Source organism: Sciurus carolinensis, chromosome 12 (assembly GCF_902686445.1).
Source record: "Sciurus carolinensis chromosome 12, mSciCar1.2, whole genome shotgun sequence".
NCBI lineage: Eukaryota > Metazoa > Chordata > Mammalia > Rodentia > Sciuridae > Sciurus > Sciurus carolinensis.
The window spans coordinates 31078213-31093946 of record NC_062224.1 but is presented as its reverse complement, the minus strand read 5'-3'; the positions used below and the strand labels follow the sequence as shown (position 1 = coordinate 31093946).

Genomic DNA, 15734 nt, shown 5'->3' with positions numbered 1-15734 from the left:
TTTTAGACACTGCTGCAGCAGAGGCACAGTGAGGACCTTGTGGATGTGCAGTGCTAGTACCCATGGATTCCCTGACTGCATTTTTCCTTGTGATAGTGTTGTGCCCAAAGGCTTGAGATCCCACAAGGACCACCAGAGACCACGATCAATGCAAGAGGCAAAGAGTCATTTATTAGCGAGTTCGAACCCGGTCCTCTGCGTCCTTAATCAACGACGCTAGGAGAGGCCCCGAGCCCTCGTCAGCAGGGTTTTTATAAGGAAAAGCAAGCAGTTTTACAGTGTTCTTCTAATTGGCTAACATTCGAACAGCTAAACCTCCCCTGGTTGGGTCCGGTCAATCTATTTGATTTTCATTGGGTCCGGCCAGAACTGGACGGTCCTAGAGGAAGAAGGGAGGAGGGAAGGGGTGAACTATTCAGGAGCTGAGTCGGGGCTAGGCCCTGCTCTCGTCCTTGACGGATAAGGTCTCCAGGCAACTGCACATTCCTCGGACAAATGTCTCTTAACAACCTTGGTAAGCACAGGGGCCCAGCAGTCCTGTTTGTCCTTGAGACAGTTAGCAGCACAGATACCACCCTGCTCTCAACATCCCCCCTTTCCAAGAACATTTAGAGAGCCAATCTTGGGTCTCTACTGTTCTAATTCTTGCTGCTTAATGGGCTGATATTGGGCCTTTAGCACCATTAGCTGTACTGTATTTATTTTATCTTTAACAAAAGCAATTAACTTATTGATTATACAAGGTCCTATAGTTAAAGCTAGTAACAACAATATTAGGGGTCCCACTGTAGTGGACACCAGAGTAGTTAACCAAGGGGAAAAATTGAACCAGGATTCAAACCAGTTCTGACTAGCTTTCCATTCTTTTTTCTGTTTGTTAGTCCTTCTCTGACTTTTGCCATGGATTCCCTCACTACTCCAGAATGATTAGCATAAAACCAACATTTTTCTCCCAGAGCTGCACATAGACCTCCTTGCTTACAGTCTTTAAAGTCAGGTAAATTTGGTAATTAATGAGCTCCGGAGATCCTTGACATTTTATTCTTCCAGGGGCAGTCTCCAACTTCCAAAGGCAGATGGCTTCATGGCTTCATTTCCTCAAATTGACCCGATTCCCTATTTCTACACTAACTACCTGTCTTTATTCTGACTTCATTTACCCCTCTAATACTAGGAACTCCTTCACTGCTGTAGGGAAAATGGGCGATGACCAATCTGACTTCTTCGAGCTGGAAGTGGGCAGCGTGGGGCAAGCAGTTTGGAGTTCCCTTTTTAAAATCGGGTCAACTGAGGGGTCCAAGGTAGAAGTCTGGTTGGGGAAGAGCAGGCTGTAAACTCATCTGGGGGTAGGTGCTTCTATGATAGAAGAACAAAAAGACATGAGTACTGAAATGAAATTAGTACAAAGTAAATGTTGCAGCATCTGGAGCATGCCACTGAGTATCATGAAAATGACAGAAGTTAATCTCTCACCAGGAGGTGGAAGAACTGAGAAATTGTTCCCATAACTAGACCTAGCAAAGGCTGGAAAGGACAAGGCCTTTATTTGAGAACTTTAACATTGTCCAGGTTATCAGGAATGTAAACACAACATGTAACTTTTAATGTCATAGATATCCCCAAAAATATAGTTAAGCTACTTAATGTCATCTGATTTTTGTAAAATATTCCTTTATTGGTATAACCTGTGTTTAGTAGAGAGCTCTATACTTCTGTTACTTAGGGCTAGGTAATCATACGAGCAAACATAGATCAAGTCTACCTGTATAGCTTAGGAAGGTCTGTAGGCCTTAAACTGACTAAAAACTTCTGACTCTGGCAGTTTCTCTTGATAGTTATCAGGCACATTTGCTGAAGAATCTTTCTTTCATTTGTAGCTTCCAGTTTTTATTCTAGTGGACTAACACAAGTGTACATCTTAAGTTACATTTAACTGTTATTTCTCTTAAATGCCCAAGAATGGTTATATTTTGGTTTTAACTGTTTTGCTGGGTGTCTAACATCAGGTTGGTCAAATTGACCTGGTTCCTGTCTTGTTAAAGAGTCAGCTGAGTTCCCACAGGGGCCACTCGTAGAGAACTTAAGAGCAGCTTCTTAGCTCCACCAGTGCCATTGGTTAGGCAGGGTCTCCTTGATGAGGTGACTTCCTTTTTTTTCCATGACCCTCCTCTGCAGCAGATGCACTGAGCGATTTTCATCCTCTAGTCTCAACAATCTCCTTGATCAGGAGGTTGTGTGACACAGAGTTGCAAAGCTCCTTAGAGAAGTTCTCTTGTTCGTGGGTTCAGGCTGACTGAGGACAAAAGATCCAAATACTGGCCTATCTTGCCTTCTGTATTTAATTCCAATCTCTAAGTTTGATCTTAATCATCCAGCAAGCCAGTTTCACCAGTCATAAAGTAAGAGTACTGGGCTTTAAATTCAATGTCCATAACTTTGCAGTTATTTACCCTTTTATCTAACTGGAGTCTGCATTAGTACTGGAAGTTACTACTATCTGTTCTGGTATTTGTTACCACTATCTGTTAGGTGATGGCTTATTATCACAAGTTACCTAGGTTGCGTGTTCTGGAAGCAGCTACTTCTGCAAAATAGTAACAGGCAACAGTTTTACAAAATGAAATTAGCAAGAGTAAAAACATATTTAGCTTGTATAATAGTTATCTTGAATTTTGGCTGAGTTCTACATTATATACCCTGTTTGAGGTCACAGTAATCTTTACAACAAACATCAAATTTTTGAGCACAACTTTAAATGAGTTAAAGTCTGGCTTACTTTGGAGTCATTCTAACATGTAGCAGGGTGAGGCAGAGCCTTATCTCAGATAAGGCAGGGCTCTTCACAAGTCATAAGTAAAATGTTCTAATCCTAAAACTAATTTTTGCCCCTTTTGTCATGACCAGCATGACCAAATTTTTAAGTTCAGTGAGGGTCAAAGGAGTATTAGAAAATAAAGGTTTATAAACACAGATTTTGAAGATTAAGCTGAGGTCAGATGGAGCTCTATTCTCTGATGGAAATGCAGACCTAAAGAGTTATGTTAGCAATCTTTATACATGTCTTATTATTTTAGAGACTATGTAAGCATTATTCTTTGTTTTCAGGAGAGTTACAGAGACTAGACCATCTACATAACTTTTCCCCACAGCTGCAAAGTGCAATGTTAGGAACTCTGTGTAGCTCTCAAAGAAGTCCACTGTCCAAAGTTACTGTAAGGTGGGCAGGAACTAGAGAAGGGAACTGATGAAACACTGGTTATTTAACAAAACAATTTCTTTCTGCCCAAGAACTGTGTGCCTGATATCAATGTAAGAGCTGATAGGACTCCTGTACAGAGCCTCCCCAGGGAGGCTACTGCCACAGCAGTTAGGCATCTTGTGCTCCTACACAGGAACACTCCCAGGCACCAGGCATGCTACAGTCATGAAGTCAGGGACCCCAATCTCAGTCATTGTTGTCCCATTTTTTGCTATTGAGCATTATACTCTTTCTTAAATGTCATTTTAAGAAGTTTACATATATTGATTTCTGAGTCCCTATGAATATTAGTTAACACAGTCTAACATTATATCCAGAACAGGAATCAATCAAAGAAAGGCTGAGAGAGCTTTTAACTTTTCTTTTGTGTAGCAAAATGCTTTTACCTTTTACAATATGAACCTTTAAACAAATCAGGCTGTCACTAACTCTTAGATATACATTTACATTTAAATTTTTATCTCAGTGAAATAAGTGACCAATTTTACATATACCTTACTGATAATATGTCCCATAATAGAACATTAAATGATAGAAATAAATCCCCAATAAAATTTACTCTTTAAGTTTAATATTACCAGTACAGACAAGTTTATTCTGGAGAATAGCAGCTTGACAAATTTCCTGCTTTAAAAACTTGTATACCTGGAAAATATGAATACATTTAATATACAAGGAGTGACCATTTCACAGTTACCTTGACACTTTAATCTTACTAAATTATTTTTAAAGAAAAATTTAGACTCTGTAACACAGTACAATACTCTTAACAGTTGTTTAACCATAATTGTATAAACCCCAATTTTTAAGACTAATTGTTTTAAAAAATAAAACTTAATAGACACAAAGTTAAGAGTAAATTAGTGTTTCTAAGAAATCCTTGTTATTTTACCATATATTTTAAACTTTGGCTTATATCAGAACATTAGTATTTCACCTTAGGAAAAATCTTAAATAGCTTTAGCTGTCTCACATACACACAACCAACTTAGTTACACACAGACTTTCTTAGCACTTACTTAGACCCTCATGTATTCCATCACACAGGCACTTTCTTACCCAGAAACATTTTCTTTTCCTTTTTATTAAATATATTTCCAAACCCAGAACCTTTTATTCTCTCTTCCCTACCTGTTGACCCCTTTCTGTTCACATTCTGAAACAACTCAAACTGAAACACAGTGAAAGGGGAGATGGTAGCTCTAAATCCAAGTCTAAGAGCTCCTTGGAGCTTTGCAGAACTGGAGGGGGAGCAGGGGGAAGTGGTAAGGGAGCAGATGGAACACTCACTCTCCGAGTTGAGGTTTTATCTGTTAGAACATAACTCTTAATAACCTTGTTTTTAGTAATGACACAAAGCAATTTTAAACTTTTTTTAATTTACCAACCTATGAAAACACCAATAATGTTTAAGTATGATACCCCATGGAATTTGAGGAGTTAAGAGTACCTGATGTTATTTAACAATGAACATTTTAATTTTGCAAATTAATCAGATGTCACCAACAAACACATTTGAGTAGTTCCATACATGTTAACTCTAATTTACTTATTTTGTAAAAACCAAGAAAGCAGGCAGGTGTCCTGAACAGTATTTGCTGTCTTTTTCCTGTTGAAGAAAAGTCCTAGAAACAATTGATATTAGACATTGTTTAACATCAACATTCCATTAGTTTGACCACCTAGAGACTTATGAGTTATTTTTAAAGACATTTTACTTTTATTAGTTTACCCAATTTAAATTGAACCTTTAAATCACGTGAATAAAAGTATTTGGATCCATTTTTAAATTTTAATTTTAGGAGCGCTCAGTTTTGATAAGACCTTGTAACTTTATCTCCATTGCAATGTAACAGATGTTCAAAAACTCTAGTTGAATAAAAAATAGAACTGATCAAAAAAAAAATCATTAACCTAGGTATGCAAGATCAAAATTATGAGCTCAAAAATACAGCATTAAAGAAAAACAAAACAAACGAAGAATCCTAGAAAATAAGTTAGTTCTGTGTACCAGCCCAGAAGTTTAAACGGACACCTTTTTTTTTTTTTTTTCTCTTCTTCAGGTTACCCCCCCTCCTTCCCGCTGAGACTGCTGCAGGCTTTGGCAAGGCCAGGCAGAGGGGAGGGGGGATTACCCAGGACTTTTTAACCCTTTTTTTCCTGGTTGAGAAATCAGGTTAGGTTTGAATGCAGAAGATCACAAAACATTATTTCTTACTACTTTTGAGGAATGGAGCTGCTGAGCTCTCTGCCTAGAGGGATTGGAGTAAACAAATCTCTCAGGAACAAGGAGAAGGACTGTAAAAGTACCCTGCAATGAGTATCCCTAAGCCTAAGATCGGATTAACACAATGAAGAATTTAATAGAAGGCAAGAGTAAAGACCATATAGTACAATACACAAACAGACAGACACGTAGCATGCTAAATCAAAAATTGGCTAGCTGGTATTTTGTAGTTTCCCAGGTGCCACACAAAGCCCAAATGGGACAAAGAGTTAACCAGATGCGGCCAGTCGTCCGAATGCAATACTGAAGCTGCTCAGAAGCAGCGCAGACGCTGTTCAGAAGTGACAAATTCACCCAGAATGCAGCACAAACTGCTCAGAGTGCAGCACAAGCTGCTCAGAAGTGACAAATTTACCCAGAATGCAGCACAAACTGCTCAGAGTGCAGCACAAGCTGCTCAGAAGTGACAAATTTACCCAGAATGCAGCACAAACTGCTCAGAGTGCAGCACAAGCTGCTCAGAAGTGACAAATTTACCCAGAATGCAGCACAAACTGCTCAGAGTGCAGCACAAGCTGCTCAGAAGTGACAAATTTACCCAGAATGCAGTACAAACTGCTCAGATGTGACAATAATGTCACCAGATGCGACGACTCGCCAGAATGCAGCACCCGCTGCTCAGATGTGACAATAATGTCACCAGATGCGATGACTCGCCAGAATGCAGTACCCACTGCTCAGATGTGACAATAATGTCACCAGATGCGATGACTCGCCAGAATGCAGTACCCACTGCTCAGATGTGACTATAATGTCACCAGATGCGATGACTCGCCAGAATGCAGTACCCACTGCTCAGATGTGACAAATGTCACCAGATGCGATGACTCGCCAGAATGCAGTACCCACTGCTCAGATGTGACAATAATGTCACCAGATGCGATGACTCGCCAGAATGCAGCACCCGCTGCTCAGATGTGACAAATGTCACCAGATGGGTCGAGGGGACGTCTCCCGAGACCCTGCTGGGGTCCTATAGCGCGTCCGCCAGGACTGTGCCAGCCCAGAACCAGAGCCTGCAGGCAATTCAGACCAGAAAACACACGGCAATGCCTTACTCACCGGTGGAAGATGTCATTTATGACTCTATGATCAGGTGTCTGGGTGGGCTTGGGGATCCCGGACGAGCCCCCATATGTTGTGCCCAAAGGCTTGAGATCCCACAAGGACCACCAGAGACCACGATCAATGCAAGAGGCAAAGAGTCATTTATTAGCGAGTTCGAACCCGGTCCTCTGCGTCCTTAATCAACGACGCTAGGAGAGGCCCCGAGCCCTCGTCAGCAGGGTTTTTATAAGGAAAAGCAAGCAGTTTTACAGTGTTCTTCTAATTGGCTAACATTCGAACAGCTAAACCTCCCCTGGTTGGGTCCGGTCAATCTATTTGATTTTCATTGGGTCCGGCCAGAACTGGACGGTCCTAGAGGAAGAAGGGAGGAGGGAAGGGGTGAACTATTCAGGAGCTGAGTCGGGGCTAGGCCCTGCTCTCGTCCTTGACGGATAAGGTCTCCAGGCAACTGCACATTCCTCGGACAAATGTCTCTTAACAACCTTGGTAAGCACAGGGGCCCAGCAGTCCTGTTTGTCCTTGAGACAGTTAGCAGCACAGATACCACCCTGCTCTCAACAATAGCAGACCCCAGGGGCAGCAGCCTAACATTAACCATAACCCTAAGCCTCTTCTCTGTGTCACCAGCAGCCAAGTCCCTGAGAAGAGTCATCATAGTGCTGATTGTGTGGCCCTGGATTTCTAGCTAAGCTCCCAGAGTGCCCTCCATAAGGTAGGTGCCTTGGGGGAAAGGACTTCAGGGAAATCAGCCCTTCGCCTCACTCCCTGCAACACACCTTGGCAACTTCACTCTGCTTTAGCTGGTGTCCCCCTTGGGGCACAGGGTTCCTCTCTGTGCACAGCCTGCCATGACTGCAGAAGCCCAACTAGCTCAGGGTTATGGAGTCAGGGACAGTTGGAGCCCAAGGCTTTTGCATCTTGGTCTGAGGAGCACTCACTGAGGGGTGGGTTTTTAGACACAAGGCCTAGAAAAGAGTCCAGCCAGTCTCAGCAGGAGGATGGAGCTCTATCTTGCAGATGTGAGGGCTCTCCAGCGGACCCACATAAAGCCTGTGGCCCACACTACTTGTCTCCTCCCTGTGGATGAGTGGTGGAGAAACAGACTTGGTTTCATTTCCACAGCTGGGGAGCACAGAAAGTTCCTATGCCCCAAAACGAACCCCCTGTGGATGATAGGTATATACATAGAATTTCATCCAAAATACCAAGAAATAGCCTCGGTTGCTGTAGTAGGGAACTCAGGTGTCTCAAAGGGCCTTTCACCTCCAAGATGGAGACAGTGTACTGGAGGTCAGCCTGAATCCTATGCTCAGAAGAAGAGGGCTCCTGAGGTAGTCAGGTCACCTCCTGTCCCTTTCAGCTGGGACTGCCTTGCATCTCCCCTCCATCACTGGTTAATGAATCAGCCTTTCTCTCCTTAGAAATCCAGGTCATCTGTTTCCTCTGAAGAGGACATTATGTTGAGATGGACTTAGAGAAGGCCCAAGGCCCTACAATGCACCATGTGGGAGTGAGTAGCCATGGGACAGTACCCAGTCAATGCCAAGGACAGTAAGCCATGACACAGTCCCAGAGCCATTCCTCCCACTTGCTCCATTGATTTCCACCCACCTCCTGCCCACTCAGCATCAACTTCAGGGACGTGAACCCTTGGCTGTGAGGTGAGGACCAATCCAGGTGCTTTCTAGGTCACCCAGGACCCCTGTTACACAGGTGTTTCTTGACCTCTCCAGACAGCTGAGATTTCTATCAGCAGAGCCAGACCTCTACCATACTACAGAGAGGTGTTTGCCAAAGTGCACCCATAGTCACCACCCTACAGTCCCAAATATTGATTAAGGACAAATCTATCAGTCTTTTCTTTCAAACCAGAGAAACTCCTTGTTAACCCCTCACTTCCTGACTGCACTTTCCCTACAATGGCTGCCCTTCTACATCTGCACTTCCTTCAGTATCTGTCCATGCCCAAGATTGTGTGGTCACCATGAAGACTGGGCATCAGGCAAGTACTACTTGCATCATGGAAAAAGAGACCAGCAGACAACCTTCTCAGTATGCTTGCTTCAGTTTTGATTGCCAGGTACCCTTTTGCATGCAAAAGTAAATTCTTACCCTACTGACTTAGCTGATCAGTCTGATTGTGTTTTTTTCCCACCTGCTGTGGTGACCAGGACCCACAAGTTTGATATTTCCAACATGGTTCTAGACTCTGGACCAGGCTGCACACCCAATTTCTCTCTCTGCCTCAGCCCTCTTCTCTCAGCCTTCAGTCCAAAAATGATAAATTTTCCCTCTGACTTTCAAGCAAGTACTTGCAGACCAGGTCAGCATGGAAACTTCATCCCAGTTGTTAGTGAGGACAAACAGGGCTACCTTGGGAGGAACAGTTTACAATGGAGCTGAGGGAAAAAGACAGAATCCCAGAAGTGCAGGAAAAACTGACATCCACCACGTCGCTTGCAATTCATAATTGTGGCAGGGCAACAGCAGGTACCATCACAAGGCAAAGGAGGAGAGTCAGGAGGTAGGAACAGCCATGGAACGTACCTCAGAGCAAGGCTCCATACATAGGTTGGTCCAGACCTTTGGAATTTCCTATCTCTTGTCCCTGTGGAGGTGTTCTTTTCCCAGTCCTTGAGGCCCCAACCCACCTATAGCATCAAAGTGCCAGCATCGTGGGCTGTGGGAGGGAGCATATGGTTGGAGCTGATGCAGGGCTGGGGACCAGGGACAGCAGAGCAGGTTGGGCAGGCAGTGCAGTGGAGGTCTTCTGGTGGGCTGTGAGACAGCCGAGGCCACCAAGCAGATGCAGGCACACTGCCACAGGACTGGTGGAAGCTGAGCATGGTGCAGGGATGAGCAGAGGGAAGGAGTGACAAGTACAGGGAGTCATGTGTGTGGCACTGGGACCAGAGATCAGGCACAGCTGTGGTCAGGGATTGGGTTTACCCCAGGGTGTGTATCACTGCCTCTCAGTTCACCTCACCTCCATTGAGCCCAGCATCCTAGGTGCCACGCTGGACTTGGTCCACTTCTGCTTGCAATGTCATCCAAGTTCAGGTTTCATCTGAGGCTCTTCCTCTCAACTTATGAGGGAATCTTCTTTTTTCTCATTGAGTTCTTGACCAGCATCCTGCAGATGTGTCCAGATACTAATGCCCTCTATGCCCCAATGATGGCCCTGGTCCCAAGGTGCCACGAATATTCGTCCATTTCCAGCATGTCAGGAGGGGAAGGAAACTGGTCTCAGGTCCTGAATGAAATCCAGGGGGTTGTGTTTTCCTGGTGACCTATCACATTGGCTAGGTGCATGCAGGGAATTGTAGACCATTACAAATGCTTCCCAGAAAGTCCTGCCGACCTTATCAGAAAGACTGAAAGTAGCGTGCACACTCACTGGTTCCCATTGTGTGTGAGGCTGAGTAGTGAGGTGCCATATGTGGCTCCCACATCCTCAAGAGGTTGTCACCTTAGAGTCCTCTCCCAGATGATCCCGGAAGGCCAGTGTGGTATGGCAGTCTGAAGTCACTCTAACAGGAGTCAGGTACTCTCTTAGCTGGGAGCAAGTGTGAGTCTTCTATTTCTGAGTCAGTTTCTCTGATCCATTACACGGAAGTGCACCAGTGACTGCCGGTTCAGGTCTCTTGTCATAGCAGAAGGAAGTCCTCTGACATCTCCAGGGATGGTTATACTGGGCCAAATCACAACTCCACCCACAGCAGGGACAGTTGGCCCCTCATTGCAGGCTGGTACCCACTCTGTCCCTGCTTCCAACTCTTCTGCTGTCCCAGAGTCAATGGTCAGGAATGTGGTCAGGGCTTCTCCAGGACCTCCTGGACTTCATCTACAGCTCCAAGGATGGGGTGGTGCTAAAGGGAGAAGAGAATTGTGGCTCCTGTAGATATAGAGACTGCCTTCCCAGCCACCACTGGCCTGTGCCCATGTTCAGCCTAGTGGAGGTCCCATCCATCTCCCGGTTCTCCAAGCTCTCACAGAGAAGGAAGTAATTAGGTATTGTGAGCAGGTTTTCTGGGCAGCCCAGAGTTCTCAGGGCCTGACAGTCTCCACCTGGCAGGGAAGCATGAACAGTGTGCTGTGGGCCTGTCTTGGCCTGAGACCCTTGCCCCTTCCTCTCCCCCAGATTGCTCCCAGATTCTGTCCTCACTGCCATTTAGCTCTGCTGTCCTGAACCCCCATCCTGGTACTGGGCAGGTCATACTTTTATTCACAGTGCACCTCATTGTTTGGCCTCTCACCTTGGTGCTGCATGTCGTGTAACAAGCACAGGTGACAACACATAACCTGGGTCACCATCACACTGCACAGATGGTGAGAGAGCCAGCACATGCTGACCCTGAAATTCCCGAGAGCATAGCCCTCTTCTTGACTGAGAATATGGTTCTCCTTCCAACTTAGGATGAGCTAGATCAGTGTTAGTGTCTCTTTATATCAACATCTGATAGTCATTGGGCCACCCCTATGGCCAGCTGAGTCAACAGGTTCCTCAAAAGATATCTCTACAGTAAAGCTTGGACCCTACCTCAACCACAAACTAGAACAGACAGTGGTACCTCAGGTCCTGCAGCAGGCAGGGTGAAGTGCTCATCTGTGTCCCTCCCCTCTATGAAGCTGTCACCATGTTCCCCACCTCTGTGAGTCATTAGTTATGCTCATCCCTTCTGTGAGGCTTTATCCACCCTCCACTGCCTCTGTGTCATGGCCATGCTCCTCCCGCATAGGAGTCATTCTCCATTTTCCTCCACCATGAGGCCTACTTGTGTTGCTCCTGTTCATGAAACATTCACCACCCTGCTCAACTCTACCAGCCATTCATAACCAACCATCTCTCTATGAGACATTCACCCTGCCCTTTACCTGTATGAAGCATTCACCATGTTCCTCCCCTCTATGTATAATGGGATTGGCCTCTATCTGCACATTCTGAGGTGGCAATGCTATAAAGCAGGCACTGCCCTACCTCATGCTGCACAGAGAGGAGCATGTAAGACAGTGGCTCTCAGGGCTTACCTCTCCAGGAAGAAGAGATCAGGAGCCAGTGGTGGAGGCTGTGTCACCAAGAAGCTGCCCACCTCTGCTGACCCAACACATGAGACTGGACCCTCATTTAGATACATGTGCTGGTGATGGCTGCTGGGTGAGTTGGTCAATCCTGCAAGAAAAGAAAGCCCACAGCCCACTGGTGGGAGCAGGATTGCTGTCCTTGTGTGGCATAACACAGCCTCAAGTGGGAAGGCAGGCACAGCATCTAGCCCAACATCCTGGGCCCTCTGAACCAGGATCAGCAACCTTGGGCTCTGTCTCCCATTCTGGAAGGATCTGTACCAACATCAACCCAAGTAGCCTCCTTAGGCTTCCATAAAACAAGTGAACTGGTCTTTGCAGACTTGCAGCTGAGTTTTGCATCCAGATTATCCCCACCTAGTATCAGATAATGAGTGGAGCACTGCTGTGTGCACCCTTCCAACTCTTTGAAGATGTGCAGGCCTCCTTTGGCAGGTGTACACCTCCCAGCCACTGGCCACCTAGGATTCCATTTCAATATTCACCTTTGGTCTCCCTGTGGTGAATCCTATCAATAACTCACCATGCTGTTTGCCTGTCTCTCCATGTAATGTGTCGAGAAAATCTCAGAAATTGCTTCTCTCATGAAGATTAGCTCTCATGGCTTCATCAGCTCTGAATGGAAATAGGTGAATAGATGTAAGAGGGAGGTTCTGGAGATGGCAGGTTTAACTCTTCTGTGAGCTCATGAGGCAGGACAACCAGCATTGATGTTGCAGCCTCAGATTTGGACTCAGGTCTTGGAAAGGGCTTCTGGTGTCCACTCTAATGCCACAAATGTGACAGCTGTCCTGGTGGCTAGCCACTCAAGACCTGCCTGATAGGTGGCTCTCCTCCTGCTTTTTTTATCCATTTGTTCATCAGTCTTTGCAGGGTACTCTGAGGGACAAGGAAACAGAGGATATCCACAGCCTATAGTCAGGAACCAGGGGCAAGCCCAACTGCATCCATATGTCTGACTGGGAACAGTAGAAGAAGATACCCAGGAAATATGAATATTAGTTCTTTAGGATGAAAGTTGTAACAGGAGGACGATTCAAGATCCAAACCCAGGACCACCAGTGTGAAGTTTCAGAACAGCAGGATGAGAAGGAACTGCAAAAGCTCCCTGCAGGGAAAGGCAGATCATCTGTCAAGAACTCAGCACCTTACTTTACCACACTGACTGAAAAAAAAAAAAAAAAAAAAAAAAAAAAGGAGTTAATATTTTATTTCCCTGGAGAGAAAAGTGTTTTTGGCTCAGAAATCTGCTGTACCAAAGGGTTAATTAGGTGGAAGGGTGGATTTCAGTCATTTTAATGATCTGGGACAACTAAGAATATTTACCTTGCAGTCAACTTGTCTTCAAAGCTAATTGAAGATGTTCTGCAGCAAAACAATGGAGGCAAGGAAGAAATAACAAGACTGTTATCCAGGATGCACTGGTGGCAACCAGCAAAGCAGGGAAGGGAGATCCAGGGTTGTAGATGCCACCCAATCCATCTGGGGAAACAATCCCATGAAGTGGCCATGGGAAGTGGGGGGCCCATGCATGGAATTCTCAGATGGGTGACTGAAACCCTGGGATCATTCATGGGGGTGAAAAAATGCAGATTATATATGAAAAGAAAGGCACACAGCAACTCCAAGAAAACAAAAAGATAAAGGGAAAAGATTATATACAGATACTAAGGATTGTGAGTGAACCCTAATGTCCTAAAAGTGGGACATAATGGACTGTGGGATTTGATGGACAAAATGCACATGTAAAAGAAAACTACAACAGAAATAGGAATAACTACATTTATTCCCTGGGCTGTGGCAGAAGGAGTTGTGCGTCCAGTAAGGGAAGACTCCTCTGTGGTACATGTCCTGGTACATGAGGCAGATGACTAATGTGGAGCCCAGTACATAGCTGAGCAGAAGACCAGTTTCCCACATTCTGCCCCTCAAACTAAAGTTTCTGGTGCAGAAGCTCAATGTCTGTAATAAGGGAACCTACCTGCAGGGGTGGGATCACAAATGGCAACTGCAGCCATGGTAGCTTGAGCAGGGCTCATCCCAGAGCACAGCACATGTCCAAGGATGAGCTGCCCACAATGGAAGCACATTTCCTTGGAGGATTACAGTTCAAGGCCCATCAGACCCGATGTGGCAGCAGCCAACTAGTGATCCTGTCTGTCAATACTGGCAGCCTGAGTGCAGGGGCCAAGGACAGGGCCAGGGCTTATGGGAGTTCCGTGTGGCAGAATTTTGGCCAGGATCCTCCTGGTACACCTCCGCACTCAGCATAGGCTTGGAGGACACAGCAGAGGCTGCCCCAGGCTGGAGCAGCATTCTGGGAGAAGACTTCAGACAAGGTCATTGTGTGTCCCATCTCAACTGTCCCTGCAGGATGTGACACACAGCACCCACCTCACTACCTGGACTTTCCCCTATAGTACAAAGGTGAGAGCTGGTTGCTGCAGAACCTTGTCCCAAGAGCACTCAGAGAAGACTGTTAGTAAATTCTGAGATACCTACCAGTTTATCTAAATCCTTCTGCAAAGTATGGAAGACTAAAAAGAAATAGAAAGAATTTAAGAGCTGAGTGGTCAGAGGAATCAGGCAGAAGCTGGTCATAATGGAGTAATTATACCAGTGACCACAAGCTTTTCTATGCTGCTTTTGTTTCCACTAAAGAGCCCTTTGTCCTTTTGCAGCAGCCAGAGTGGCAGGATGGGTGATTATAGGCACCGGCATTAGGCCACACATCTGGATGGAGCTGGGCCAGGATACAGGCGCATCATGGTAGTGTGAGGGAAGATGTTGATATACCGGACTCTAGCCCCACATTGAACAACCTGGGGTTCCCAGGGTCCTGATCCAGGCATCAGGTTCTTGCCTCCTGTGCAAGCGAGCATGCAAAGAAGGGAGAGGGCTCAGCATTGCTTATGAGGAGTGGGGACTCTGGCCAGTGCTGACTCAATGAAATAAGAAATTTACACCCAATGTGAAGTGAGACTGAGACAACTGTATCTCTAGGTGGCAGGAGTCCATGCTTTTCCCTCCACATCTATTCCCCCATTCTACCAAATACACATAAATTCAGGGAGGGTGTGTCAGGCTCTGGGAGCAAGCATAGTGATAGAGAAAGCTGACACCTCCAGGTCCCAGCAATGGGCTCCTTGCTTGTGACAATCCACCCCCCACCCCCACCTGGTCCCAGGGACAAGGCTCAGAATATCCACATCCACTCAACACTCTGGTCTGCACCTATGGAATGAAGAGGACTGAACAGGCATAGTGGACCCACAGCCTGAGGAGTTGACAGTACCTGGCAGCCACTGGCCTTTTGTTTCTGGTGTTTCCAGGAAAGTCCTGGGACAGGGCCAACAGCTCCCATGTACTAGGGAACTGTGGAGGCTCATTTACTCACAACTTGCTGAAAGCTGATCAGAGGAGGAATGGCTTAGTCAGTTCACAAGTCAGCATGTGAGCACAGTCATGGTGACTGAAACAGGAGCAGACCCTGGGCACCTTGACAACCTGTCTTGTCCCATGATTTTACTCGAGCTGAACCAACTTCTGATAATCCTGACACCAGCACACCCCAATCCTGATGCTTGGCTCATTTCTCTAATCTATTCACTGTTTCCTCCCTCTGAACACAGGATACCCTGTCTCCAAACTGACACCTGAAATCACAATGAAAGTCCCTTCTGGGCCCTCCCGTGTGAGCCAGGTTCTATCAGAAATCAGACCACAGTGGAAGGAGTTTGGAGCCATTGGTAACTCAACTGTCCACTGAGGACTGAACATGCAACCAGTCAGAAGATCAGTTGATTCTGTCCCCAACACTGGAGATTCCTGCTGTAACCTCCCAGGCTGGCTGCACACACTGGAGAGGGGATCTTTGGCACTGTCCTGATATTTGATAACCCAGTTGTACACCTGCTCAGTGGTCAAGATCAATTCGGAAGACAAACCAACCTGCCCCACAGCAATGAATACTAGACTTGGGTTACAGGGGTGTACACAACTGGCTGGAACAGCTTGTGTCCACCAAGAAAGGTGTAT

The 15734-nt window shown here is 45.8% G+C and overlaps 2 pseudogenes; both read right to left on the bottom strand.

The window, feature by feature from the left end:
- LOC124961179 (ribosomal oxygenase 2-like) overlaps positions 1 to 13714 on the bottom strand; it is a 105425-nt pseudogene extending 91711 nt beyond the window's left edge.
- Positions 1 to 15734, bottom strand: part of LOC124962348 (soluble calcium-activated nucleotidase 1-like) — a 914602-nt pseudogene that overhangs the window by 388118 nt on the left and 510750 nt on the right.